At 44.5% G+C, this 27112-nt stretch overlaps 1 long non-coding RNA gene across 1 annotated transcript in view; it reads right to left on the reverse strand.

Annotated features, from left to right (window-relative positions):
* LOC137618712 (uncharacterized) overlaps window positions 1–23062 on the reverse strand; it is a 34902-nt gene extending 11840 nt beyond the window's left edge. Inside the window, exon 1 of the long non-coding RNA XR_011039818.1 lies at window positions 22684–23062. This is a non-coding gene — a long non-coding RNA (uncharacterized lncRNA). The remainder of the gene's footprint in view (window positions 1–22683) is intronic.
* Window positions 23063–27112: the final 4050 nt, after the last annotated feature.

Raw genomic sequence — 27112 nt, forward strand, 5'->3', positions numbered from 1 at the left:
GGGACTCTCTGAATGAGCGATGTGTACCCTATGTGGTACACATGCTAAGAATTAAATATTTTTTTCAAGTATCCAAATTTTATCAAAATGGGCTTTTTTTTACCAAAATATTATTGTAATATATTGGAAATTAATTAAAATCAACTAAAACATTAACTAAACATGATATTTTAATTATAAAATAAATTTTTGAATATACTTACCCGGTGAATATATAATAGCTGCTACTCAGCGGCTCGACAGAAAACACACTCAAAAAACTCGCGAGCGATCGCTAAGAAGGTTGCGGGTGTGCCCACCAGCGCCAACTATCGGTCAGATACCACTCTTGAATGTAAACAAACCCTTCAATTCTTCTCGTCCCGCTGCGTCTCTATTGGGGAGGAAGGGAGGGCCTTTAATTTATATATTCACCGGGTAAGTATATTCAAAAATTTATTTTATAATTAAAATATCATTTTTAAATATTTAACTTAGCCGGTGAATATATAATAGCTGATTCACACCCAAGGCGGTGGGTAGAGACCAGAGTTAATTAAGTTTACAGCGTATAAGCTAAGAGTTTTTGACAGTTATCAATATAACAAAACCAAAATATATAGGTACCTGGTAAGGAAGTTGACTTAGACGATTACTCTGCCTTGTAAGTCTGTCTTCCTCACGAAGCCCAGCGATCCTCTTAGGATGCTGAAAGACTTCCAGGAGCTGAAGTATCAAGGGCTGCAACCCATACAACAGGACCTCATCAAACCCCTAATCTGGGCGCTCTCAAGAAATGACTTTGACCACCCGCCAAATCAACCAGGATGCGAAAGGCTTCTTAGCCTTCCGTACAACCCATAAAACAATATTAAAAACATTTCAAGAGACAGATTAAAAGGATATTGGAATTAGGGAAGTGTAGTGGTAGAACCCTCACCCACTACTGCACTCGCTGCTACGAATGGACCCAGTGTGTAGCAGTCCTCGTAAAGAGTCTGGACATCTTTCAAGTATAATGACGCGAACACTGACTTGCTCCTCCAAAAGGTCGCGTCCATGATACTTTGCAGAGATCTATTTTGCTTAAAGGCCACGGAGGTTGCTATAGCTCTAATCTCGTGCGTCTTAACCTTAAGCAAAGATCGGTCTTCCTCATTCAAGTGGGAATGGGCTTCTCGTATTAAAAATCTGATAAAATATGACAAAGCATTCTTTGACATAGGTAAGGATGGTTTCTTAACTGAACACCATAACGCTTCAGATTTACCTCGTAATGGCTTAGTACGAGCTAAATAGAACTTAAGAGCTCTAACGGGACATAACACCCTCTCCAGTTCGTTGCCTACGATCTCTGATAAGCAAGGAATATCAAAAGATTTAGGCCAAGGACGAGAAGGCAGTTCATTTTTGGCCAGGAAACCAAGTTGAAGAGAACAAGTGGCTTTTTCTGTAGAAAAACCGATGTTCTTGCTGAAGGCATGAAGTTCACTGACTCTTTTAGCCGAGGCCAAGCACACCAGGAAAAGAGTCTTAAGAGTGAGATCCTTCAGGGAGGCTGAATGTAATGGCTCAAACCTGTCTGACATGAGGAACCTTAGGACCACGTCTAAGTTCCATCCAGGAGTAGCCAAACGACGTTCCTTAGAGGTTTCAAAAGACTTAAGGAGATCTTGTAAATCTTTATCGTTGGAAAGATCTAAGCCTCTATGCCGGAAGACCGAAGCCAACATGCTCCTGTAGCCCTTGATCGTGGAAGCTGAAAGGTAGCGAACCTTTCTCAGGTGTAAGAGAAAATCAGCGATTTGGGCTACAGAGGTACTGGACGAGAATACAGATACTGACTTGCACCAGTTTCGGAAGATTTCCCACTTCGATTGGTATACTCTAATGGTAGAAGCTCTCCTCGCTCTTGCAATCGCACTGGCTGCCTCCTTCGAAAAGCCTCTAGCTCTAGAGAGTCTTTCGATAGTCTGAAGGCAGTCAGACGAAGAGCGGGGAGGCCTTGGTGTACCTTCTTTACGTGGGGCTGACGTAACAGGTCTACTCTTAGAGGAAGACTTCTTGGAAAGTCTACCAGCCATCGAAGTACCTCGGTGAACCATTCTCTCGCGGGCCAGAGGGGAGCAACTAACGTCAACCTTGTCCCTTCGTGAGAGGCGAACTTCTGCAGTACCTTGTTGACAATCTTGAATGGTGGGAATGCATATAGGTCTAGATGAGACCAATCTAGAAGAAAAGCGTCTATATGTATTGCTGCTGGGTCTGGGACTGGAGAGCAATAGATTGGAAGTCTCTTGGTCATCGAGGTTGCAAAGAGGTCTATGGTGGGTTGACCCCAAGTCGCCCAAAGCCTCTTGCACACGTCCTTGTGGAGGGTCCATTCCGTAGGAATTACCTGACCCTTCCGACTGAGGCAATCTGCTAAGACGTTCAAGTCGCCCTGGATAAACCTCGTTAACAGGGAGATGCCTCGATCTCTTGACCAAATGAGCAGGTCCCTTGCGATCTCGTACAGTGTCAGGGAGTGGGTGCCTCCTTGCTTGGAAATGTATGCCAAGGCTGTGGTATTGTCCGAGTTGATCTCCACCACTTTGTTTCGAAGGAGACTCTCGAAGTTCATCAAGGCCAGGTGGACTGCCAAAAGCTCCTTGCCGTTGATGTGCATGCTCCTCTGACTTGAGGTCCACAGACCTGAGCATTCCCGACTGTCCAGGGTCGCACCCCAACCCAAATCCGATGCGTCTGAGAATAGAACGTGGTTTGGTTTCTGAACTGCTAGGGGAAGTCCCTCTCTTAGATTGATATTGTCGTTCCACCAATTCAGGCATGCCTTTACTGTTGCGGAGATCGGGATTGAGACCGCCTCTAGCGTCTTGTCCTTTTTCCAGTGAAAAGCTAGATGAAACTGGAGAGGTCGAAGGTGTAGCCTTCCTAGCGAGACAAACTGCTCCAGGGATGATAGAGTCCCTACCAGACTCATCCAATTCCTGACTGAGCAACGTTCTCTCTTCAACATCCGTTGGATTATGAGCAGGGCTTGCTCTATTTGGGGGGCAGACGGAAAAGCCCGAAAAACTGGACTGCGAATCTCCATCCCTAAATACAGTATAGTTTGGGATGGAATCAGCTGGGACTTTTCCATGTTGACCAAAAGTCCCAATTCCTTGGTCAGATCCAATGTCCAATGAAGATCCTGCAGACAGCGATGACTGGAAGAGGCTCTGAGAAGCCAGTCGTCCAAGTAAAGGGAGGCTCGGATTCCCGATAAATGGAGGAATTTTGCCACATTCCTCATAAGCTTCGTAAACACGAGAGGAGCAGGACTTAGGCCAAAGCACAGGGCCCGAAACTGGTACACCACATTGTCGAAAACAAACCTCAGAAAAGGTTGGGAATCTGAGTGAATGGGGATGTGGAAGTATGCGTCTCTTAGGTCGAGAGAGACCATCCAGTCTCCCTTTCTGACCACTGCTAAGACTGATTTCGTGGTCTCCATGGTAAACTTTGTCTTCGTGACAAAGACGTTCAGGGCACTGACGTCTAGCACCGGTCTCCAACCTCCTGTCTTCTTCGGTACTAGGAAGAGGCGGTTGTAAAACCCCGGTGATTGAAGGTCCGAGACTTTCACCACCGCTCCCTTCTCTAGCAAAAGAGACACTTCTAGTTTCAGGGCTTGTCTCTTTGATTCCTCTCGGTACATGGGAGAGAGGTCGATGGGGGAAGTCGCTAGAGGAGGTTTGTGTACAAATGGAATTTTGTACCCTTCTCTGAGCAACTTCACAGACTGTTTGTCTGCGCCCCTCTTCTCCCAGGCTTGCCAGAAGTTCTTGAGTCTGGCACCTACTGCTGTCTGAGGCTGCGGGCAGTCAGACTCTGCCACGTGAGGACTTGCCTCCTCTCTTCTTTCCTTTCTTTCCCTCGGCACGAGTACTTCCCCTGCTGGGAGCTCTGCCACGAAAGGGCGGTATAAACCTGGACGCCGGAGTGTCTATCCTTGGTCTTGCAGAAAAGGATGTCGAAGGAGTCCCTTTGCGAGCAGAGGACGCTACCAAGTCATGGGTGTCCTTCTGCACGAGTGACAAAGCTATGTCCTTAACCAAATGTTCAGGGAACAAAAACTTCGATAAGGGAGCAAAGAGTAGCTCAGATCTTTGACAGGGAGTAACTCCTGCCGACAGATAAGAGCAAAGAGACTCTCGCTTCTTAAGGATTCCTGAAGTAAAAGAGGAGGATAGCTCATTGGATCCATCGCGGATGGCTTTATCCATGCAGGACATAATGAGTAGGGAGACATCTCTATCAGCCGATGAGATTTTCCTACTTAAGGCTCCCAAACACCAGTCAAGGAAGTTGAAAACTTCAAAGGCTCTAAAAATGCCTTTCAGCAGATGGTCAAGGTCCGAAGATGACCAACTAATCTTCGAGCGTCTCATGGCTAGACGGCGGGGAGAGTCTACAAGGCTTGAGAAGTCGCCCTGGGCAGAGGCAGGGACTCCCAAGCCGAGAACTTCTCCCGTGGCATACCAGACGCTCGATCTAGACGAGAGTTTAGATGGAGGGAAGGCAAAGGCCGTCTTCCCCAAACTCCTCTTGGTTTCCAACCAATCGCCTAAAAGCCGTAAAGCTCTCTTGGATGAGCGAGATAGCACAAGTTTTGTAAAGGCTGGCATGTCAGCAGGTACGCCTAAAACAAACTCAGACGGCGGTGAACGAGGAGCAACAGAGACGAAGTGTTCGGGAAACAACTCCTTAAAAATTAACATGACTTTCTTAAAGTCCATTGATGGAGGAACTGTTCTGGGTTCATCAATATCTGAAGGATGATCCTCAGGCTGAGGGTCAGCAACGTCCTCATCTGAAGGTTCCTCATCTGACAACTGCTGCGAAACAAGCAAAGGGGTTGGCAGTGCTTAACACGCCGCGTCCACACGCACTGGTGCATTAGTAGCGGACCAGGACGCAACGTCATGTAACTGCTTGACAGTCTGTGAACTGTCAACAACAGGTGCGTGAGGACGCACAGCGTCCACCCGAGACTGCTTTGACCGCCTAGTCTGAGCAGTCAAAACAACTCTAGACTGCGGATGTTGACGCTCAGCGTCAAAACAAGTCAACTCCGATGGTTGGCGAACGTCCTGAACGTCAACAGGAGCATCAGCAAGTTGCCTAACGTCCAAATGCGGCTGAAAATCCACACGAGACCGCATCGAGTGTGGTTCTAAACAAACTGATTGACGTGACTTGGCTACACCAACGTCAACAGGACGCACAAAGGAACGTTTGGGTGGCTGAAGGCCAGGATCTTGATGAGATAAACGGCTAGGCTCAACGGAAACCTTATCGGCAGAATAGTCTTCCATAAGGGAGGCAAGCTTAGACTGCATGTCCTGCAGTATAACCCATTTAGGGTCCACGGGAATGGGTGCGGTAACCGACGGGGTTAACGTCTGAGACGGCACAACCTTGCCTTGCTTAGGCGGCGAGCAGTCATCCGATGACTGCAACGGGTCCGAACTGTCCCAATGACTACATCCAGGACGTTGGACCTGTCCTGAAGGGACCGACTTCCGTTTAAGAGGCCTAGAAACCTTGCTCCACGGTTTCTTGCGTGAAAAGCCTTCGGAAGACGAGGAGAAAATGAGCTCTCTTGTCTTATGGTAGGGGCGATCTTGGTGAGATACGCCTGATACCATAGAGGGAACGTCTGTTCGCTGATCAAGGACTCTCGAACCCATAAGTCGTACGACATTACTTCTCCCCTGGGCTTGGGAGCTTGCAAAAGGTCCCGGACTAGGTGAACGACAGGCACGAACAGACGAACCCTCGGTCGCAACACTGTTCACAACACTTTGCGCACTAATCACTTTACCACTTTCCGCCGTGGCACTCTGACACTTAAGTTCCTTCACGTCAGCCATGAGTTGATTACGATCAGTTGCTAACGCTTCAACTTTTTCCCCCAAGGCATGAATAGCACGTAACATGTCTTGCATAGATGGTTCCTGAGTGCTAGAAGGGGGGTTAGGAACAACCACTACAGGGGAAGGATTAGGTTCAGGGGCATGTGGAGAGGAAAAATCTACAGACCTAGATGAACTCCTCCTAACCCTATCCCTCTTTAGCCTACGTGCATATTTATCGTATTCGAGCCAATCGAATTCCGAAAGGCCCACGCATTCCTCACACCGATCTCCCAATTGACAGGTTTTACCCCGACAATTGGAACACACAGTATGTGGGTTGAGAGATGCCTTTGGAAGACGCCTATTACAGTCCCTAGCATTACACTTCCGAAATCTAGGTAATTGTGAAGGGTCAGCCATTTTGAATTAGTCAAAGAAAATTCCAAAAACAATCCAAGTCATCAACAAATAATCTGATTCAATAAAGAGTTCAAGAGTTTATGTTGAGGAAAAACACCTGCACTGCGAAAGCTCAAACCAAAATGAAGTACTTCACCAAATATGTTGAGAAAACTCCAGGTTCTACAGCGAGAATTGATACGTCTTGTCGTCAAGGTCGACAGAGAAGAATTGGAGGGTTTGTTTACATTCAAGAGTGGTATCTGACCGATAGTTGGCGCTGGTGGGCACACCCGCAACCTTCATAGCGATCGCTCGCGAGTTTTTTGAGTGTGTTTTCTGTCGAGCCGCTGAGTAGCAGCTATTATATATTCACCGGCTAAGTTAAATATTTAAAAACTTAATTTATTACTGAAAATAATCTTCACATGCTGGCAAAAGGGGCATATTTTTTTTTTTCTAATTCTTTCTTTCTTTCAGTAAAAGAATAGAAAACATTATCATTAGATTACATTTATATAAATTCAATAGAAAAATAAATCAGTTTGGTAAACATTTTACTTCTGAAAAAAAATAGTGTCCTTTTCTTGGTGAAAAAATATCCATGTATGATGAAGGATATCTTAGTATTTAGAGTACAAGTACAAAATTAAGATTTCTTTCTGTTTTGCTTCTACATAAGAAAAACCAATAAAATACACAAATTTATATTCTTCAAACTGAATGTTTCAAGTTGAAACAACTGAGACCAAGGAAAGGTTTACCCTCACAATTCTCACATTATGTGTTTACTCTTCGTGCTTTCTTTTGAGCAACAGAACTTCCTTTATTTTGTGACAGTATCTCATAACAGGAACGACAAAGCCTTCTTTTCTTGGCTTTGGGGCCAGGAGCTTCAGTCAGGGAATTTTTTCTGTATGCATATGTACGCTTTTGTGTGTATACAGTGTGTATATATATAAAATAAAGGAATAAGTAGAAATGACAAAGAAAGTAATACTTACATACATACATACACATATATACATACATACATACATACATACATACATACATACATACATATATATATATATATATATATATATATATATATATATATGCATATACATACATACAGTAAATATACATGCATACATATGGTACTAAAAGGAAGGCAAGAATTCAAATATTCTCTGGGATGTTAATTTTTCATCATATTGGGACAATGGGTAATTTGTATATTAGTCTGTTTATGTGTATATATATATATATATATATATATATGTATGTATGTATGTATATATATATATATATATATATATATATATATATATATATATATATATATATACATATATAAATATATATATATATATATATATATATATATATATATATATTATATATATGTATGTATGTATGTATATATAAACTACCAATTTTGTGTGTGTATGTGCCATTCCTTTTTCTGTTACTTCCTTTATCTTATTTTCTAATATTTTATATTATAATATATTCTCTTATACAGACATAAGGAAGAGTTCTTTTCCACATTTTATTCCTCTCTCGCATAAGTGTGAATATATGTATGTATGTATGTATATACATGGAGAGACAGGTACAAAAAGATGGGCTACCATATACAGATGGACAGATATATATGAATAACTGAAGACGACCTAAATAATTTATTTGTATGTAAATACGTTTATCTATGCAAAATACAAATTTATATTGCCAAAAATACAGCCTTTATATATGTTTCCTAATGTGTGTGTCTGTAACATGTATGTACATCTTATATGTATTATATTCAAGTGAATGTTTATATATATATATTTCTATATACACACGTGTGTACTACAAATTTTATGTGCACATATGAAAACATACAAAGGTGTTATATATATGTGTGTGTGTTTGTGTGTGTGCAATCATTCAGGGCGATGTGTGCCTTTTAGTCACACTGAGTATGGGCCACGTCTGATACATGTTGCATACGGTAATTTCCTAGATCAGTCTGAGCGATATGCACCATAACTGATCATCCGAAGTGTGACCATATTCGGTACACAACGCCAGCAGAACTATCTCTAATCATTTTGGGCGACATGAGCCATATATGACCACATCTATATGTCCATATTAGGTACACAACGCCTGTAATGAAGACTTTTATTATGTCAGGCGAAGTGTACCACATAAAGTAACACTTTTTACACTGGCTAAGCACTCGGCTTACCTCACGGATACACCATAACAATTCTCACGTCAATAGCTAGCTGGTTACTGATTTTAATTGGTGTTAAAGAGAACGCCCATTGGGCCGTTTTACAATATTGCCAATCGCAGTCAACGTGTTAAGTCAAATACTCAAAATTGAGAGAATATTTAGGATCGAGTGTGCATACGTAGGTGCGTAAAGTAAGCGTAAACAAAGGAGGAGGAATTGTGTTTACGATTGAGACAACTACGATGATTCGAGAGGGGAGAGGTGTTGCTCCCTTTATCATCATTTGAAAGTCTAATCTCTCCCTTGTAAAAGGTATGAAATTGTCTAAGTTATAATGTACATGTTTTCATAACACTTGATATCTTAAAATAACAGCAAATTATTAAGTCTTGTTATGATGATGTTACAGGAATTGATAATTGCTCAATGCTAAGTTTGCATGTGATGGGAATTGTGCCACCAACCGCCATTCTTTTAATCTTTTAAACCAAGCTTATGAAGTACACTATTACTATTATTACTTGCTAAGCTATAATTTTAGTTGGAACAGCAGGATGCTATAAAGGCAAGGGCTCCAACAAGGAAAAATAGCCCAGTGAGAAGAGGAAATAAATAAAATACAAAAGATGTAATGGAAAATTAAAATGAAGTATTTCAAGAACAGTACCAACATTAAAATAGATCTTTCCTAAATAAACCATAAAAAGAGACTTATGCCAAGGTTTGGATTGTTACACATATACTGAATAAGTCAATTGTCCTAAAGTGAATGGTGGCATCCGAATGTCAATTACAACAATTGACATATCAGTAAGAGTTGAAGGTATTAAAATTATACAGGGACAAGAGGAAAACTTTCTTCAGGGTCAGGTCTCAGTCTGAGGCCCTATCTAAAGGTTCGTAAGGTGCCATCTTGAGGGATCACAGTACCTTTGTCACATTCCAAGATGGGGGTTTGAGTTCCTGAGGTGGGCAGGTCTGTTCAAAGCTCCTGACAAGAGCTGATAACTCCCACAAGGAAAAGAGATTGTGTCCCTTTAGTTAAGAGACTTAGCTTAAGGCTATCGCTCAGCAGATGGGATACTGAGCCTCCTTGGTTGTTGATGTAAGTCACCACTTTGGAGTTGTTGCTTATCAACACCACATTGAGACCTTTGAGGGTCTCTGAAAAGTACAGTAATGCTAGATTCACCACTTTCATTTTCAAGTAATTGATGTGGAAGGTTTTATCTTCTTGTGACCATATTCCTGAAATCTGCTCTCTCTGAAGGTAGGCTCCCCATCCTTGGTGAGAGGCATCCGAAAAGAGAAGAAATTCTGGAGGCAGAATTTGTAGTGGGGTTCTGGCTAACAAGTTCTCTGTCCTCGATCACCATATGAGATCCGCTCTCACTTCTCATGGAACCTCCACTAAAGCTCCAGGAGGGTCTGATGTCTGGGACCTCTGGCTCTTTACAGCCCACTGCAATGAGAGAAGACACATCCTTCCGAAGGGAACCAGCTTCACTAGGGAGGTTAGATGTCCCAGGAGTCTCTGCTGAAAATGAGCTGGGAGAGTTTCCCTTTCGAGAAAAGATTCTGCCACTTGTCTGAACCTCTGCATCCTGTCTGAAGAGGGAAATGCTCTGGCTCGAACAGACTCTAAGTCCATACTCAGGCATCAAAGGTGCTACCGAGTAATGAAACTGGACTTCTCGAGGTTCTACAGGACTCCCAACTCCCTAAAAAATTGAGAAGATCTCTGTGGTGTAATAGCTGAGATCTTGAGTCTGCCAAGAGAAGTCAGTCATCTAGGTCTCTCAACAGCCCGATACCTATGACATGAGCCCAAGCAGTGACAAGGGCAAAGACTGGTAAAGACCTGGGGTGCTTTGGACAGGCCAAAGCACAACACCTTTAAATAGTAGATACTTCCTAGATCTGGGATGGATAAGGATCTGAAAGTAAGCATCTTTCAGGTCTATGGTCAACATGAAGTTGTTCTTTTTAAAAGCTTGAATAACAGTGCATGGGATCTCCATCTTGAATCTTGTTTGGATCACAAACCGGTTCAAGTGGGAGAGGTCTATGACAAGTCTCCAGCCTCCCGAGAGCTTCTCTATCAAGAAGAGGTTGGTGAAGAAGCCTGAGGATCTGCCTGAGACCTCCTCTATGGCCCCTTTGGCCAGCATTTGAGAGACTTCCACCTCTATGGTGGGACTATCAAAGTCTGAGCTAATGGGGGAGGTCAGCCCCTGAAGTGGACGTGATGCTCTGAATGGAGAACTGCCATCTGTCCCAGTAGCTCTGCAGGCATCCCCCTACTGGTGGTAGGTCCGGAGATCTGCCTTCCCTAGCGGGAGCCACAACACCCTCTACTCATCTGTCCAGAGAAGTGAAACCTCCAGCCAGAGTTGGGGTTCTGATCCTGCTTTTTCGGTGCCTGACTGTCTGCAGGCGGCAGGAGCCAGCGCTGATGACCCTGTTTAATTGGAGACTGTTTTGGAGGCTGTCGAGAGGTGGGAATCATAAGAGCGGCTCTTCTCATGAACAAGGATTAGTCGGCTTTTGCCACAGCAACCTCTGTGGAAGGAAAATGTAGGAAAGTCCTCAACGTTAAGAGTTTTGTAGGTATAGCGCATCATTTTGGGACAATTACTTTGAACACCTGGCCAAGACAGTGTCTCTATGAGCGCATCATTTTGGGACAATTACTTTGAACACCTGGCCAAGACAGTGTCTCTATGATCGAAGACAATTTCTCCACAATGATAAGCGTAAATGACCTTTGATGTCGGGATGATAGAAAACTCCAAATCAATCAATCAATCAATCTCCATAAGGAGACCGATCAATGGACCAGGAATTCCAAGGCCTTAACTCCCAGACATTGACATTTCATCAAACTGCTTAATTACGTCAGGATTCTTCATATTTTCTGTAGTAGCAAAGCGTGACATTGCCCCTGACCAGTGGTCTAGCCAGGAGCAGGCCTGAGTAGCTGACATGGCAGCTACTTGCATCTTTTGCATCTCAGATGCTCAAAAGGTGCAGTAACTGCTCTTAACCTGGGGACAAAGAGGGTCTCCTTGACCGTCTAGACGACGTATAAGACTCATAACTTTAAGGAAATCTTACGTCTCATATGTGAGGGTTGGAATCTTAAAGGGGCTACACCAGCAGAACTGGTTCTTGCTCCATCAGGGGTCATCAATGATAGTCAACAATGTGTTATTATACGTGGGCTCCTGCCTAGCAATTATGTGGTGAGGTTCCTGCTTCAGAAAGATAGCGGAGGCTTTCACCTTTCCTTAGACGTGAATGCGTTCACGCCTGTGGATCAAACGGTGAGAAGAGGCCGCTGAAAGAGAATGGGCAGAGCCACATTTATTTACTCCTGCGATAAGCGTCTCTATCCACGTAGGGAAGAGGTTGGACAGCAGGGGACTTTTAGTCTGAACTTGAAATCTGTGATGAAAAAAGATTTATCAGGAGAGGTCTACTTGGAATGTCTTTTTCTGGAATAAAATAATATTGAGGAGAATGGGGGGTCTTTTTCCAATTATTATCATTATTACTTGCTAAGCTACAATCCTAGTTAGAAAAGCAGGATGCTAAAAGATCAAGGACTATAACAGGGAAAATAGCCCAATGAGGAAAGGAAATAAGAAAATAAACTATATATGAGAAGTAATGAATAACAATATAAAATATCGTAAGACCAGTAACAACTTTAAAATAGATCTGTCATATATAAACAATAAAGAGAGAATAGTGTGCCTGAGTGCACCCTCAAACAAGAAAACTCTAACCCAAGAAAGTGGAAGACCATGATACAGAGGCTATGGCATTACCCAAGACAAGAGAACAATGGTTAGATTTTGGAGTGTCCTTCTCTTAGAAGAGGTGAAGATATAGGGTTCTGCCCCCTCTTTCCTTTCATGTCTCTGAAAAGAAATATCTGAAATTGCTACTCTCTCAGTAGCTTGTAGGATAAGACTGTAGGCAAGTTGGGATTAATATTTGTCTGTGCAGACCTTGGTGAAATATTAGGTTTATTTCATTATTTCGTCTAAAAGACAGGATAGGTTCTGAAAGAGTTTTGAACTCATGGGTTAGAAGCAATTTGGGTATAAACCAAAGAAGAAGACGGGGAAGGGGACCCATCCTTCTTAGCTCTCTTCTTGCAACGTGCATGGAACTTCTCCCACTGGGAGGGTGGTCACTGCCATCAAATTTCACAAGGCTTACCATGGCAGTTCAACCGGGAGGGGTGCGGACCAACCTGGACCCACCTTATGTTCCTCAAGGCTGACCTTCCAGACCAGGGCAAGTCAGTATAGTACTGTACCTCAAAAGCCCTTCATCTCACAAAGCACACTGAAAGAAAAAGCCCTGGAGAGAGAAAGAATCCAGCATGGGGTCATGATCGTGGTGTGGGAGATCAGTTATAAATAGAGTGACTCGGCATCTCAGAGGTATAAGTGCACTACCCAACCATGGCACTGCCTGGTAACCATACATGGTTGCCAGTTATACATTTTTCTTTCTGGTTGTAGCAAAACAACTTGGGAGTAAACACATATAAATGACTCGGAAGTTTGTATCCGCACAGGAACAAACTCATGTTATGCTGATGTTGGAAGAAGATGTTAGAATCATGGATAAAAGTGGCTACCCCACTGAAGAAGGAAAAGCTGGGCTTTGACACCAACACACAATAACTGGGCTGAATCCAATGATGTGGAAGCATGTTGTACGCTGGCAATATGACCACAGCAGTCTCCTTGCATTGCCTTGCTTGGGATGTACGACTTCTTCAATGATGATTTCAAAGTTTCCCTGAAAGAAAGTTTATTTCTAAGAATACATTAAAAAATAAAAGTTTAACTATAAAATACAACATATTGTGGTGAACATGACAAATTCGTAGATAATTTGTATTTTTCCTAACGATACAAACCTTAGCTACTTACATGGGGTAATTACTTTGGCGACAGCCGATGACAAGCCATAAAGATTTAACGAGGGTTTCCTACCCCACCGCTGGTTAGCGGGGGGGGGGGGGGGGGTAGGGAGGGGTAGCTAGCTACCCCTCCCCCCTCACACACACCGGTGAATATCCACTTTACTTAGAGGTAGGACTTATCTTGGGGGACAGGGCTGGCGGGCACATAGCTTTAAATAGCTAAGGTTTGTATCGTTAGGAAAAATACAAATTATCTACAAATTTGTCATTTGTTCCGTAACTGAATACAAACCAACGCTATTTACATGGGGTGACTTAACCCTTAGGAAGGGAGGTAAGTCCCCTGCCATACTGGCTTTGGCTTGCCCGGGGGCTCCTAACCCGAGTTCATAAAGGAACTCAAGGGTTGGGGCCCCTGCGCCTCGCAAATAGCTGAGGGGCTGCTGCGGCCTACGTAAGTCGTGTGTGAAGGTAAGCAGTGACATGTCCTAGGAAGTTGACCTGGAGTTCTTTAGAAGGAAATCTAGGCTAGGACTACCCAATACCACCTCGTCAGGGTATGGGGACATGACAGTATTACAACTTAATACTAGGAACACAAGGGAGCATGGCTTACCTGCAGAGGTTCGAGGTCAGCTGTGCACAGGACCCAAGATGCTGTTTTTCTCCAAGGGAGGACAGGATGAAGAAAAGAAAAGGGCCAGACAGATCTTTTCATTCACATACACTAAAACCGGGTAACAATGCCCTCAACCCTCTGCTACTTGTCCAATTAGGAGCCTGAGGTTAGACCAGCTGTTGTGCAGCCACCACAGGGCCGATAGAAAACGTATCGAGCCGTCTGTGTGTCACGTCTTGCAGGCAGTGGGCCGTGAAGGTGGTCTGACGCTTCCACACCTCAGCTTGCAGGACCTGCGTCACCGAAAAGTTCTTCTTTAGGCCAGGGACGTAGCAACGCTAGTGATATCATGCGTCCTAGGGCGCCGTGATGGAGGAGGGTCAGAACTCAAGGCCAGGTGGATCACCTTGCGGATCCAGGCCGAGATGGTATTCCTGGTGACCCTCCTCTTCAATTCCCCGGTGCTAACGAACAAGTTCCGCACCTGGGGGCGGGCTGCAGCTGTTCTTTTGAGATACAGCCTCAGACTCCTGACCGGGCACAGTAGGAAATGGTCTGGGTCATCTGTTACAGAACGAACACTCGAGACCTGGAAAGAGTCGAACCTAGGGTCGTGCACTCCCGGGTTCTGAGTCTTAGCAACAAACTCAGGGACGAAGCCGAACGTTACCTCCCACATCCCCTTGAATGGGCGACATCGTAGGAGAGACCATGCAGTTCACTGACTCGCTTGGCCGAGGCCAGAGCTAGCAGGAACACCGTCTTCCAGGTAAGGTGGCGATCAGAAGCCTGGCGTAATGGTTCGTAGGGAGGCCTCTTAAGAGACCTGAAAACCCGAACCCTTAGGAAGGGAGGTAAGTCCCCTGCCATACTGGCTTTGGCTTGCCCGGGGGCTCCTAACCCGAGTTCATAAGGGAACTCAAGGGTTGGGGCCCCTGCGCCTCGCAGACAGCTGAGGGGCTGCTGCGGCCTACGAAAGTCGTGTGTGAAGGTGAGCAGTGACATGTCCTAGAAAGTTGACCTGGAGTTCTTTAGAAGGAAATCTAGGCTAGGACTACCCAATACCACCTCGTCAGGGTATGGGGACATGACAGTATTACATCTTAATACTAGGAACACAAGGGAGCATGGCTTACCTGCAGAGGTTCGAGGTCAGCTGTGCAAAGGACCAAAGATTCTGTTTTTCTCCAAGGGAGGACAGGATGAAGAAAAGAAAAGGGCCAGACAGATCTTTTCATTCACACACACTAAAACCGGATAACAATGCCCTCAACCCTCTGCTACTTGTCCAATTAGGAGCCTGAGGTTAGACCAGCTGTTGTGCAGCCACCACAGGGCCGATAGAAAACGTATCGAGCCGTCTGTGTGTCACGTCTTGCAGGCAGTGGGCCGTGAAGGTGGTCTGACGCTTCCACACCTCAGCTTGCAGGACCTGCGTCACCGAAAAGTTCTTCTTTAGGCCAGGGACGTAGCAACGCCCCTGACATCATGCGCCCTAGGGCGCCGTGACGGAGGAGGGTCAGAACTCAAGGCCAGGTGGATCACCTTGCGGATCCAGGCCGAGATGGTATTCCTGGTGACCCTTCTCTTCGTTTCCACGGTGCTAACGAACAAGTTCCGCACCTGGGGGCGGGCTGCAGCTGTTCTTTTGAGATACAACCTCAGACTCCTGCCTGGGAACAGTAGGAGATGGTCTGGGTCATCTGTTACAGAACGAACACTCGAGACCTGGAAAGAGTCGAACCTAGGGTCCTGCACTCCCGGGTTCTGAGTCTTAGCAACAAACTCAGGGACGAAGCCGAACGTTACCTCCCCCCATCCACTTGAATGGGCGACGTCGTAGGAGAGACCATGCAGCTCACTGACTCGCTTGGCCGAGGCCAGAGCTAGCAGGAACACCGTCTTCCAGGTAAGGTGGCGATCAGAAGCCTGGCGTAATGGTTCATAGGGAGGCCTCTTAAGAGACCTGAGAACCCGAACCACGTTCCAAGGAGGAGGTCTCACTTCCGACTGAGGGCAGGTAAGTTCGTAACTCCGTATGAGAAGAGACAGTTCCAGCGAGGAGGAAATGTCCATTTCTTTGAGGCTGAAGGCAAGACTTAAGGCTAAGCGATAGCCTTTCGCTGCCGAGACTGAAAGGCGCATTTCTTCCCGCAGATACACAAGGAACTCCGCTATTGCTGGTAAAGTGGCATCGAGGGGAGAGATATCCCTTCCACGGCACCAACCACAGAAAACTCTCCACTTCACCTGGTAGACTCCTGCGGATGACCTGCGCAGGTGGCCAGACATCCTTTCCGCAACTTGTTGCGAAAATCCTCTCTCTTTGAGGAGATGCTGGATAGTCTCCAGGCGTGAAGTCGAAGCGAAGCTACGGCTTTGTGAAAGATGTTGGAGTGTGGTTGTTTGAGTAGCTCGTGACGTGGAGGAAGCTCCCTCGGGACCTCCGTGAGGAGCTGCAGAAGGTCCGGAAACCACTCTGCGTGATGCCATAGCGGAGCTATCAAGGTCATCGAGAGGTTGACCGATGTTCTGGTCTTGTTGAGGACCCTCCTCATCAGACAGAACGGAGGAAAGGCGTACACGTAACGTTGTCCCACCGTTGTTGGAAGGCATCTTGCCAGAGGTCCTTGGGGTCCGGGACTGGGGAGCAGTACAGCGGAAGCTTGGTGTTCAATGCTGTAGCGAACAGGTCCACAGTCGAGGAATCCCACAAAGTCAGGACTTTGTTGGCTATCCGAGGATCCAAAGACCACTCGGTACTCACTATCTGCGTCGCTCTGCTCAGACTGTCGGCGAGCACATTCCTCTTGCCTGGAATGAAGCGAGCCGCAAATGATATCGAGTGAGCTTCGGACCATCTCAGGATCTCTACTGCAAGATGGGACAGCAGTTCCGAAAAGGTACCTCCCTGCTTGTTGATGTAAGCCACCACCGTAGTGTTGTTGCTCATTACCACTACGGAGTGGCCCGCCAGGACTTGGTGGAACTTTTGAAGGGCTGGGAAAACGGCCTTCATCTCTAGCAGGTTTATGTGAAGGTACTTTTCTGATTCTGACCACAGGCCTGAGGCCCTGTGGTTCAGAACGTGGGCACCCCACCCCTTGTTTGATGCGTCCGAAAACAGCATCAAATCCGGGGTAGAGACGAGAAGATCCACTCCCTTTCGCAGGTTCTCGTCTGCCACCCACCATCTGAGGTCCGCTCGTTCCGCAGATCCCATGGGGATCAGGATGTCCGGGGAGTCGAGTCCTTGACTCCACCAAGACTTGAGTCACCACTGAAGGGATCTCATCCTGAGACGACTGTTGGGGACGAGACGGGTCAGGGAGGAGAGATGGCCGAGGAGATGAAGCCACGACTGGGCTGGGAGTTCTTCTCGACTGAGGAAAGGTTTAGCACATCTGCCCCTGCACGACGAGCACAAGACTAACAAGCACAAGGGAAAGCACAAAGGAATATACTGTAAAAGTATAAAGCACAAGGTAAAAGCACTAAGCACGAGGGAGAGCACAACGGGCCATGCGGTAACCACACGGTACACGAGTCGGGGACACAAGGGTCGCACTGAGACAAGAGGAGCGTCGAGATGATATCACAACGCGACCAGAGAACTTACTGGAGATCACGACCCAAGCTCATATGTGGCCTACCTCGGGTTTGCCCTCAGGGCACGTGTCCTGCCGCTAGGCCTACCATTACAGAAAATGGGAGTAGGGTAAACTACACAAAACTCTGGTTGGTTGAGAGGAGGTTCCAGGTAACTCCTAAGAAAGTGTTTCGAGGTAAGTCTCTGCGTTGGAACAACTCGGCATTTGGAACTTGTTGATGGAACCTCTCAGACACCGCGTCCCGACATTTCAGTATGGTATTCGCCCACAAGTTCGAAACTTGGTGGGCGAGAAACTCGATCGTGCGAGTGCCTGAGAGCAGGAAAGTCTCCATTGCTTTCTTGGTATGTTCCTTGGAGAAATCCTGTTTGTACCAGGATTCTCAAAGACCCTAATCAGACATCAAGCCATGAAGTAGCCTGCATGGCGTACTTTGTGACCTTCTCCTGGTTAAGGATCTCGGATGCTGAGGAAGAGATCTGTCGATTGGAGTCTCTCTCTAGAGAGACTCCCTTGGTGAGCTCTTCCAAGGAGTGATGGAGAGAAAGAGCTGGACGAGGCTCCTCCAGAATCTCAAAATATCTCCTCTGTTGGACACGAGGAGGTGGGAGAAGCTTTTTGGTAGAGCCAGAATGTTGGGAGGAGGCATGTTCGGAGAGCTGTAGGGCGATCTTAGCCCTGGCACCCTTCAGCCCTTAAGACCAAGACAAAGCTCCACTGGTCTTTGAGGGTTTCTAGGTACCAAAGACACGGTCTAAGACCGTGTCCATAGCCTCCCGTGGGAGTATCTCTGGGCCAGTAAACCCATTGAGAACCCTTATGAGTCACAACCTGCCAGAATGCATGTTCTGACTCTTTATACTCTCCTTCCGACGTTGGACTTGCAGCAAAGCCTCCTGTCTCCAACCACGAGAGCTCTTCTTGGGATCCCCGAGAGCTCTTCTCGTGGTGGGTCGCAGACATCCCTCAAGTGACCGGCTGTCTCTGAAGACTTAGAAGTCCTAGAAGAGGACTTTGAAAGAGTCTAGGAGGTAGGACTCCAGCATCGAAGGCCGAGATGTCGTGTCCCTTCTGATTTTCGTTGGTGGTGGAGAACTCTCCGTGTGAGGGGAGGCTTCTTCCGAAGGTGAAAGGGAGGTCTTTCCTCACGCGACTCCCTTGGCAGAGGTGAGGTAGGAGAGTATCCGGAGGAAGATGCAGGAGGAGCTAGCCTTGATGGTCTAACAGGAGTCAGATTTACCCTAGAGGAAGTGACCACGTCTGAGACTCCTCTTTTCCTCTTCAGGGGAGAAGAAGTCATTGTTCCTTGCAGAGGGTCTGTTGGAGCTGTAGGATGCTCCGAAGAGCGGCCAGACAGAGGAGGATTGAATGCCTGTACCACTGCCCTGACCATAGCCCTCAACCATGGCTGCTGACTGACTGACGCACTGTCAGACAGATCCTCTGAAAGGAAAGGGACCGAAGGTTCCCTACGAGGAGTCTCTACTGTAGGTGGGTCCGCCTTAAAGGAAAGCAGTTTCGGAATCCTGAACCCTTCCGTAGAGGCCTGTTTCCCTTTCCCCGGTGGACGCACTGAAAGGTGTTTGCGTGGTGGGGAACGAGACAAAGCTGAACTGTCAATGTGAAGTTCCTGTTGCTGGTCAGTGCGCGTGTGCGCAGGTAAGCGCTGGTGCGTTGGCGAGCGCTGGTGCGTTGGCGAGCGCTGGTGCGTTGGCGAGCGCTGGTGCGTTGGCGAGCGCTGGTGCATTGGCGAGCACAAGTGTGCAGGAGAGTGCTGCTGTGCCGTAGAGCGTTGGCACACAGTAAAGCACTGTGCAGCTTCTTCTTTAGAATGCGCAGTAGAGAAAGGGCATGCAGGAAAGCGGCGCGCACTAAGACAATGCGCAGGGTGTTGTGCAGTCCCCTTAGATTGCGCAGGAGGTTGCTGGAGAGCAGCTGGAAGCTTCAGCCCTGGAGAGAACTGGTCAACGATCTCACGCACAGGAGAGTGCTGGCGCATGGTTGAGCTCTAGCGCGCGCGAGAGAGTGCTGGCACGTAGGAGAGTATTGGTGCCCAGAAGAACTCTAGCGCGCGCGAGAGAGAGAGTGCTGGCACGTAGGAGAGTATTGGTGCCCAGGAGAGCGCTAGCACGAGTGCGGGAGAGTGCTGGCGTGTAGGAGAGCGCTGGGACGAGCGCGGGAGTGCTGGCTTGCAGGAGAGCTCTGGCATGCAGTGAAGTGCTGGCCCGCAGGAGATCGTTGGCGTGCAGGAGAGCTCTGCAGCTGTCGTATAAGACAGCATAGGCGAGCCTGAGGCCGAAGTTGCGCGCACGCGCGCTGAGGTTTAGGCGAGCTCTGTTGCGACAGCGATCGTATGTTGGCTGGTGAGCGCTGGCGAGCTGGCAAACATTACTCTCTGTAGTGAGGTTGCGCTAGAAGGTGCTGAGGACGAGCAGGTGAAGGCCCGCGCCGAAGCGTTGTAGAGCGCTGACAAGCTGGAGAGCGTGCGTGCTGAGTAAAGCGTGACAGAGCAGGCTGGCGCTGACGAGATTTTGGTGAGCGTTGGTGCACTGCAGGGCGCTGATGAGCTGGAGAGCGTTGGCGCGCAGCAGCACGCTTAGGTAGGGCCTCAGGAGACTGTACCGGAGACAGGAATAGTGATGGTAGGTCGGCAGGTCGGCTGGTAAGAAGCACAGGAACAGGGATGTGCCCTTTGGATGAGCAAACATCCACTGATGGAGATTGTTAACAATCTACAGAAGAATCCAGGACCAAAGTCCAAGGACTAGCAGCAGCGTTGTCGGGAGAAGGTCCAGGAACGAGCAAAGGTCGAGGGCCAGAAGATGACTGAAGCGGAGACTCCTCTGCGAGGGACGGCTGTGATGACGAGGCTGAAGTGCTGAAGTGGCATCTTTTCCCTGATGGTGAAAGACAACCTCTAAGGTGAAGCGGCGGGTGAACTCTGCGACAGCGACGTCCTGTAGGGCCCCTTGGATGAGCAAGCTGACCATGAGCAGCAGAGGTCCTCCGAAGAGGAGTCTCTATGAGAGAACTTCACCGAGAGAGAGAAACACTCGCAGGAGAGACAGATGTAGGACTAAGTTTCCCCCACGAAGGATGATCAGGAACGGGGAAAACTAAGTCGGCAGCAACAGCTGGAGAGTATAGAGGGCCAGGGGTGTTGACACCACGGCGTCGATGAGCGCAAGAGGATCTACCTACGAAGTTGACGACAACAGCTGCACACTTGCACCCCGGAGGATGAACTGTAGCAAGGAATCTTTGGAGGGTGGACCTGGAAGCCCCAAGGATGACCATGCCTGTAAAACAAAAAACATAGACCTCACCTGGGGGGAGAAGTGGGGCAGCTTCGCTAGGGGAAGCAACACCATCTTTTGAAGACCGGGGTTGGCCGCAATTGAAAAGGTCTACGTTACTACTCGACGGTCTCTCGGAAGAGGCTGAATGAGTAGGAGCTACGGAGGAAGGTCGGGAGACGGAAGAAGAAGCCTTAGGTTTTCCCCCTTCAAAGGAACCTTCGAAAGAGAAAAATCCCGCTTAGACTTCTTCTTCTGTCATCGCCCACACCTCTCCCACTGGGAGGCAGACCACTCCCGACACTCACTACACTCTATTATTATTACTTACTAAGCTACAACCCTAGTTGGAAAAGCAGTATGCTATAAGCCCAGGGGCTCCAACAGGGAAAATAGCTCAGTGCGGAAAGGAAAAAAGGAAAATAAAATATTCTAAGAATAGTAACAACAATAAATATCTCCTATATAAACTATAAAAACTTTAACAAAACAAGAGGAAGAGAAATAAGATAGGAGAGTGTGCTCGAGTGTACCCTCAAGCAAGAGAACTCTAACCCAAGACAGTGAAAGGCCATGGTACAGAGGCTATGGCACTACCCAAGACTAGAGAACAGTGGTTTGATTTTGGAGTGTCCTTCTCCTAGAAGAGCTGCTTACCATAGCTAAAGAGTCTCTTCTACCCTTACCAAGAGGAAAGTGGCACTGAACAATTACAGTGCAGTAACCCCTTGAGTGATGATGAATTGTTTGGTAATCTGTGTTGTCAGGTGCATGAGGATAGAGGAGAATATGTAAAGAATATGCCAGACTATTCAGTGTGTATGTAGGCAAAGGGAAAATGAACCGTAACCAGAGAGGAGGATCCAATGTAGTACTGTCTGGCCAGTCAAAAGACCCCATAACTCTCTAGCGGTAGTATCTCAACGGGTGGCTGGTGCCCTGGCCAACCTACTATGTTACTATCACACCGTTGACCTCTGAAGGCGGGACAAAAGGTGTGGCGATTGGTCTCCACTGCCGACATACAAGTTCCGCAGGGCCGGCCATCGAGTCCAGGCCAGGTGCGCATGGTCGCAGAAGTCAACATACACACACACTAACACAAAGAAAAAGCACAAAAGAATTCATTAAAGGCGAAGGATGAGGAACGGCAACAAACGTATACCATCCGAGCCAAAAGCAAAATTGAGCTACCCTCCCTACCCCCGCTAATTAGCGGTACGGGCAGTTAATCCTCGCTAAATTTTAATGGCTCGTCATTTCAGCTACGCCAAAAGTAATACCCCTAAATAAATAGCGTAGGTTTGTATTCCAGTTATGGAACCAATCTGATTAGCAGTAGATATTAGAATACAGTTCAATACAGTACTGTAATGTATTATAAAATAGTGAGGTCTTATTTCTAAAGCTCAGCAAGAAGTTGATAATGATTATGGGTACTGTATCATACCATACTGTATATAGTAATTATTTTAAAGGAATTATTAAGCCAGACTTTTTAATTGAAGGGCAGAGACTAGAGAATAAGAAAATCTAACGGTCAAGAGGGAAGATAGAAAATGGAAGTAACCTAACCCAAAGGCCACTGAGATAGGACACGGCCTCTTACACATTGGGAACAGTAATCCAGAGGGAACTGTTCTTAATATTAACCCTACTTATATTTCCATAGTATGATATGGTACCCAAAACCCTGATTCCCAAACTCACCAATGAAACAAGAGGAGTCTTCAGTGGATGTCCCTTCAGCCAATACCTGTCTCATTCAGTCTTTGGACAAGAGAATTCAACGCAATGGATTCCATTGTTTCTGGATTTAGCTGATCCTCTTCATTTCTTCTTTCTATAAATGGCAGAATAAGGAACCATCTGCATCTCCATTGAATACAGTATTGACTTTACTAACACCCAAGAAAACGAAAGGGTCTGGAGTCACGGCAATGATGGAACCCGATAAGCTGAGCTGCTATGAGGCTGGATGGCAATTGTCTTAGTCACCTTTGTGGTGAGACTCCTGACAATATGACGGGTGTTATCTCCTGCCACAGCAAAGATTAGGACAATCAGCTTGATACCAGAAAGCGATTACGTCTTCCTGAGGAATATAAAAAAGAAATTGACTTTGTGAAAAAAATAATATGAAATACTGCATACTGTGCTGTGCATGGAATTCACAATCACATAAAAAAACAGCTTAATAAGGAATGAAAATGACAAAACTATGAGGAATAAGAGAGATGTTTGACTCTGCTCAAGGTAACACATTATTGTACTGTACTCTATAGTTTACCATCTGTCTACAAGCAATGCTCAATGGTAATCCAGTATTCATTTTGATATGAAAAAGTCTGAAACATAAGATAAACAAAAATTATAAAGTCTTAGTTTAAATTACTAAGTGAATTATTTTTCAATATAAATCCCAATTGAATAAATGATAATGAAATAATGTACTGTATTATACAACTGTTATTTATTTCCATAAAATCTGCTAAACCATTTGGATTTGTTCTTGAATATTGGGTATATCTTGAACAATAGAAAATTGAAGAAAACTTTGGAGTAAAATTGGAAGAAAGAAAAAGTAACAAAATCAGAGTTTGTTAAGTTAAGTAAAATAAACACAAGAATAAACAGACCATAAATGCTGCGACGCCTAATTGTGCTGAGCACGGTATGTCAAAACCAGCATCTCTCAGAAGGAAACGTCCTTGAAATTGACCAAAACCTAAACTAACCTAACTCTGAGATTTTGTCCTTAGGCTGACAAGGAGATATTCTATAATATTAATTTGTTTATAATTTGAGGTAATTTCATAGCTAGCCTATGTGTAGGCCAAGACAGGTTCAATGTAGGTCATGACAGAAGGTTTTACCAAAGAGAAAAAAAAGCAAAGTGCGAGAGATCAGGTTTCTGAGAATCTTTTGTTTCGTGACGAGATTTTGTCAACTCAGTTGAAAATTGAAAATTCTTATTTGCCTACTTCTGTACAATGCCTGTTTAGCCTAAAATAAAAATAGGAAAACTAAATGCAATTAAACCCAATACCCAAAAATACCACAATTATCGTAAAAGTTACATGGGCGCAGACCCCTACCAACGCTGGTAAAAGTTTATTTAGGGTCAGGGAAACATTTCGAACAGAAAATGTATGTTTTCCTGTATTAAATGAAGTGATTTAACCAAATTTGACCTTCACTTCAATCGCAACCAAACAGAACAACCACTTCGGCTAACTTCTGTGTCAAATGAATTTAGCCGAACTGGTTGTTCTGTTTGGTTGGAATTGAAATGAAGGTCAAATTTGGTTAAATCATGTTAATTACTACAGGAAAACAGACATTTTCTCTTCGAAATGTTTTACCCTAAATATAAAGGTTCTTCAGTGAAACGAAAAATAAAAACACTAAACTCCATACGTACTGGCAAAACTGGTACGTACATACAAATGAACGAACGAACGAATGGGAGCGAATACAACCGATCCGTAGAATGTCAAAATCTAAATGAAAAATAAACTATAAGTACAAAATATAGATAATTTGTGCATTTTTCCATGGATTTATTATACATCCAAGAACACAATGTATAGAGAAGAAAATGTTTGTTTTCCCATTATATCCCATTTTCCCCAATGTGTTTTCCCCAACCAAAAACCCAAAGTTGGTTTTGACTAAGAAAGGTTTCCCCGACCGAAACTATAATAATATCAACCAACCTGTGACTTAAGAGGGTCCTTTAACCTCATGTTCTTGGGGTCCTGAGGTTAAATCTACCCCATAGCCACAATTTATATAGGAAACTCTGTCTATTAATATATGGATAAAACGTCTCTAGGGATTAAATATCCTACAGGATATGGGATATGGGGAGGCCACCCACAGACCTATATAATGGCCTTATACAATAACAATACCCTTTATATGATGACAAGATTACATTGATTATACTAATTATATTCTAAAGCAACATTAAATTAGCAATGTAACTTACTTTAGATTATAATACATAAGAAAAACGAAGAAATTTTTCCTTCGAATAACAACAAATTCTCGATTTCTGGTTATTAAAGAAAATGAGGTTAATAAAGAAAACGGGTTATTAAGAAATTCAGTTGTCATGGTAGACTTCGATAAATCTACATTTAGGTTTCAATTCGTGAATTTTGCATTTTAATTGATTTAATCTAAACAATTGTGTGTCATATTTTAAACATATTATAAATATAGATTATTTCTACCAATATATAAATCTTCAAGCCACTAGGTCCATGAAATAATCTCGTTTTTCAAAGATTTCTTTACCTAAAACAAAATGCTTTATTTTGCTTCAAATCACTTACAAAATATCCTATATGTCAATAAAAGATATATGATTGTTAAATAAAAACAACCAGATACAAAAAGCCTTTAATATACCAGAATTAATAATGAATAAACGAAATATAACGTCTACACATCATGTAGTTTATAGCAAATTTCCCCCAACAATAATTGTACTTGAAGTAACACTAAGTGTTTTCAACCAGAGTTTGCAATATTGCATTAACAAAACTTGCATTGAATAATAGCGAGTTTTGTTCTTCTTGGAGGAAATGTCTGTGAAAAGAATATCTATCAAATCATTAGATTTCTTATATAAATTTTGAAGAAAATGGCAACCTTTTGCAAACTCACTTCCTTTGCATATTAAATAAGAATTAATGTTATTATCATCATTGCTTTCCAATAGCCATTAGGTAAAGCCAGACTTCTATTAACATTAACAGAAATTGCCCCAAGATTAATTGCTTCATTAAATCAAATGTATCAATACATCATTTCTAATAAGAATGATATTTAGTGCATGATTGGACAAGAGATTTTGAAACGAATCTGTACTAAATTAAGGGTTTTAGAAATGATCTATTAGATAAATGTCCAACAAGATATTTGAAGATGTCTTTGTTTCTCTATTGAAATATGTCTTACCCAGAGACACGAATACAGGAATGGGCGAAAAGGAATGAACACATAAGTGAAGGGGATGAAAATGATTAAGAATTTTGGACATAGAAGTGTGAAAGGTGAATGGTAAGGAAAGGGTAGCGAAAGTTTCAACTGATTCTTTCTTTCTCATTAAACAGAGAAGAGAGAAGTTTGAAAGCAAATAAAAGAATTGTGTGTGGAATACATAGAGAAAATGTTGATTGAATAATATATAGATGACTAATATAGAGATCTTTGGGAATTCATGAAACAGAAAATAAGTTGAGAATAATTGAAAGATTTATGATGGAAACAAAGTGTGTGTGTAGGCCTATTGGAATCTTGTAGAAATGAAAGTGGAGATGAGAAAAATGTGTGTTATTGGATTATCTGCATTTTTTTTGTTCAACATCTTTGTGGATGGAGTGATGGGAGATCTCTGAGAGAAGACACAGGATGATGGAACACAGTCAGTTGTGGGATAAGGAAATGAATGGTGAATAGGGAGAGAGGGCTTGTTGGTGATTGCAAAGGATAGTGGTGCTTGGGGATAGTGAAAAGCAACTGAAGAAACTGGTGAAAGAGATTAAAAGCATTTTCAAAGTAGGAATTTCAGAGCAACTTTGAGCAAGGGGACAGAAATTAAAGTAAAGATAGAGTTAAAGTATGTCAAAATAGATGGATGAGGAACAGAATAGTTTTATTTATATATTTAGTTAGGAATGTTATAGGATAGACAGATGTTGTAGGTCCTGTAGGGCACAGGGCTCCCCTGTGTGATAGGATCAGGGAATTAAACCCTAAATTAAAGTAAAGTACAAAGGATGATACGAAGATGACAAAGAGGTAAGTTGAAGAAATAAAGTCAGAAAAGCAGCCGGATGTGTGCAAGAGACAGCTACGATACTCGAGTTGTAATGAAACCCAGATTGGAATGTACGGAGGCAGAGTTGAACCCACTTTTCTTTAGAGAAGTTAAGTGTGGATGTTGAATGGGATGAAAGAAAAAAGGTTGAAGCTGTCGAGATGAAGTTTGCATAATATATGAGATGTAAGAAGAATCAATTTGATGAAAATTTCAAAAAATGGTAAAGGATTGACTGAAGGTGACAGTATTGATCTGAACATTGTGAAGTGGTCTGGTCATGTGGGAAGAATGGATGATGACAAC

The sequence above is a fragment of the Palaemon carinicauda genome, chromosome 25, assembly GCF_036898095.1.
Source record: "Palaemon carinicauda isolate YSFRI2023 chromosome 25, ASM3689809v2, whole genome shotgun sequence".
Classification (NCBI taxonomy): Eukaryota; Metazoa; Arthropoda; class Malacostraca; order Decapoda; family Palaemonidae; genus Palaemon; species Palaemon carinicauda.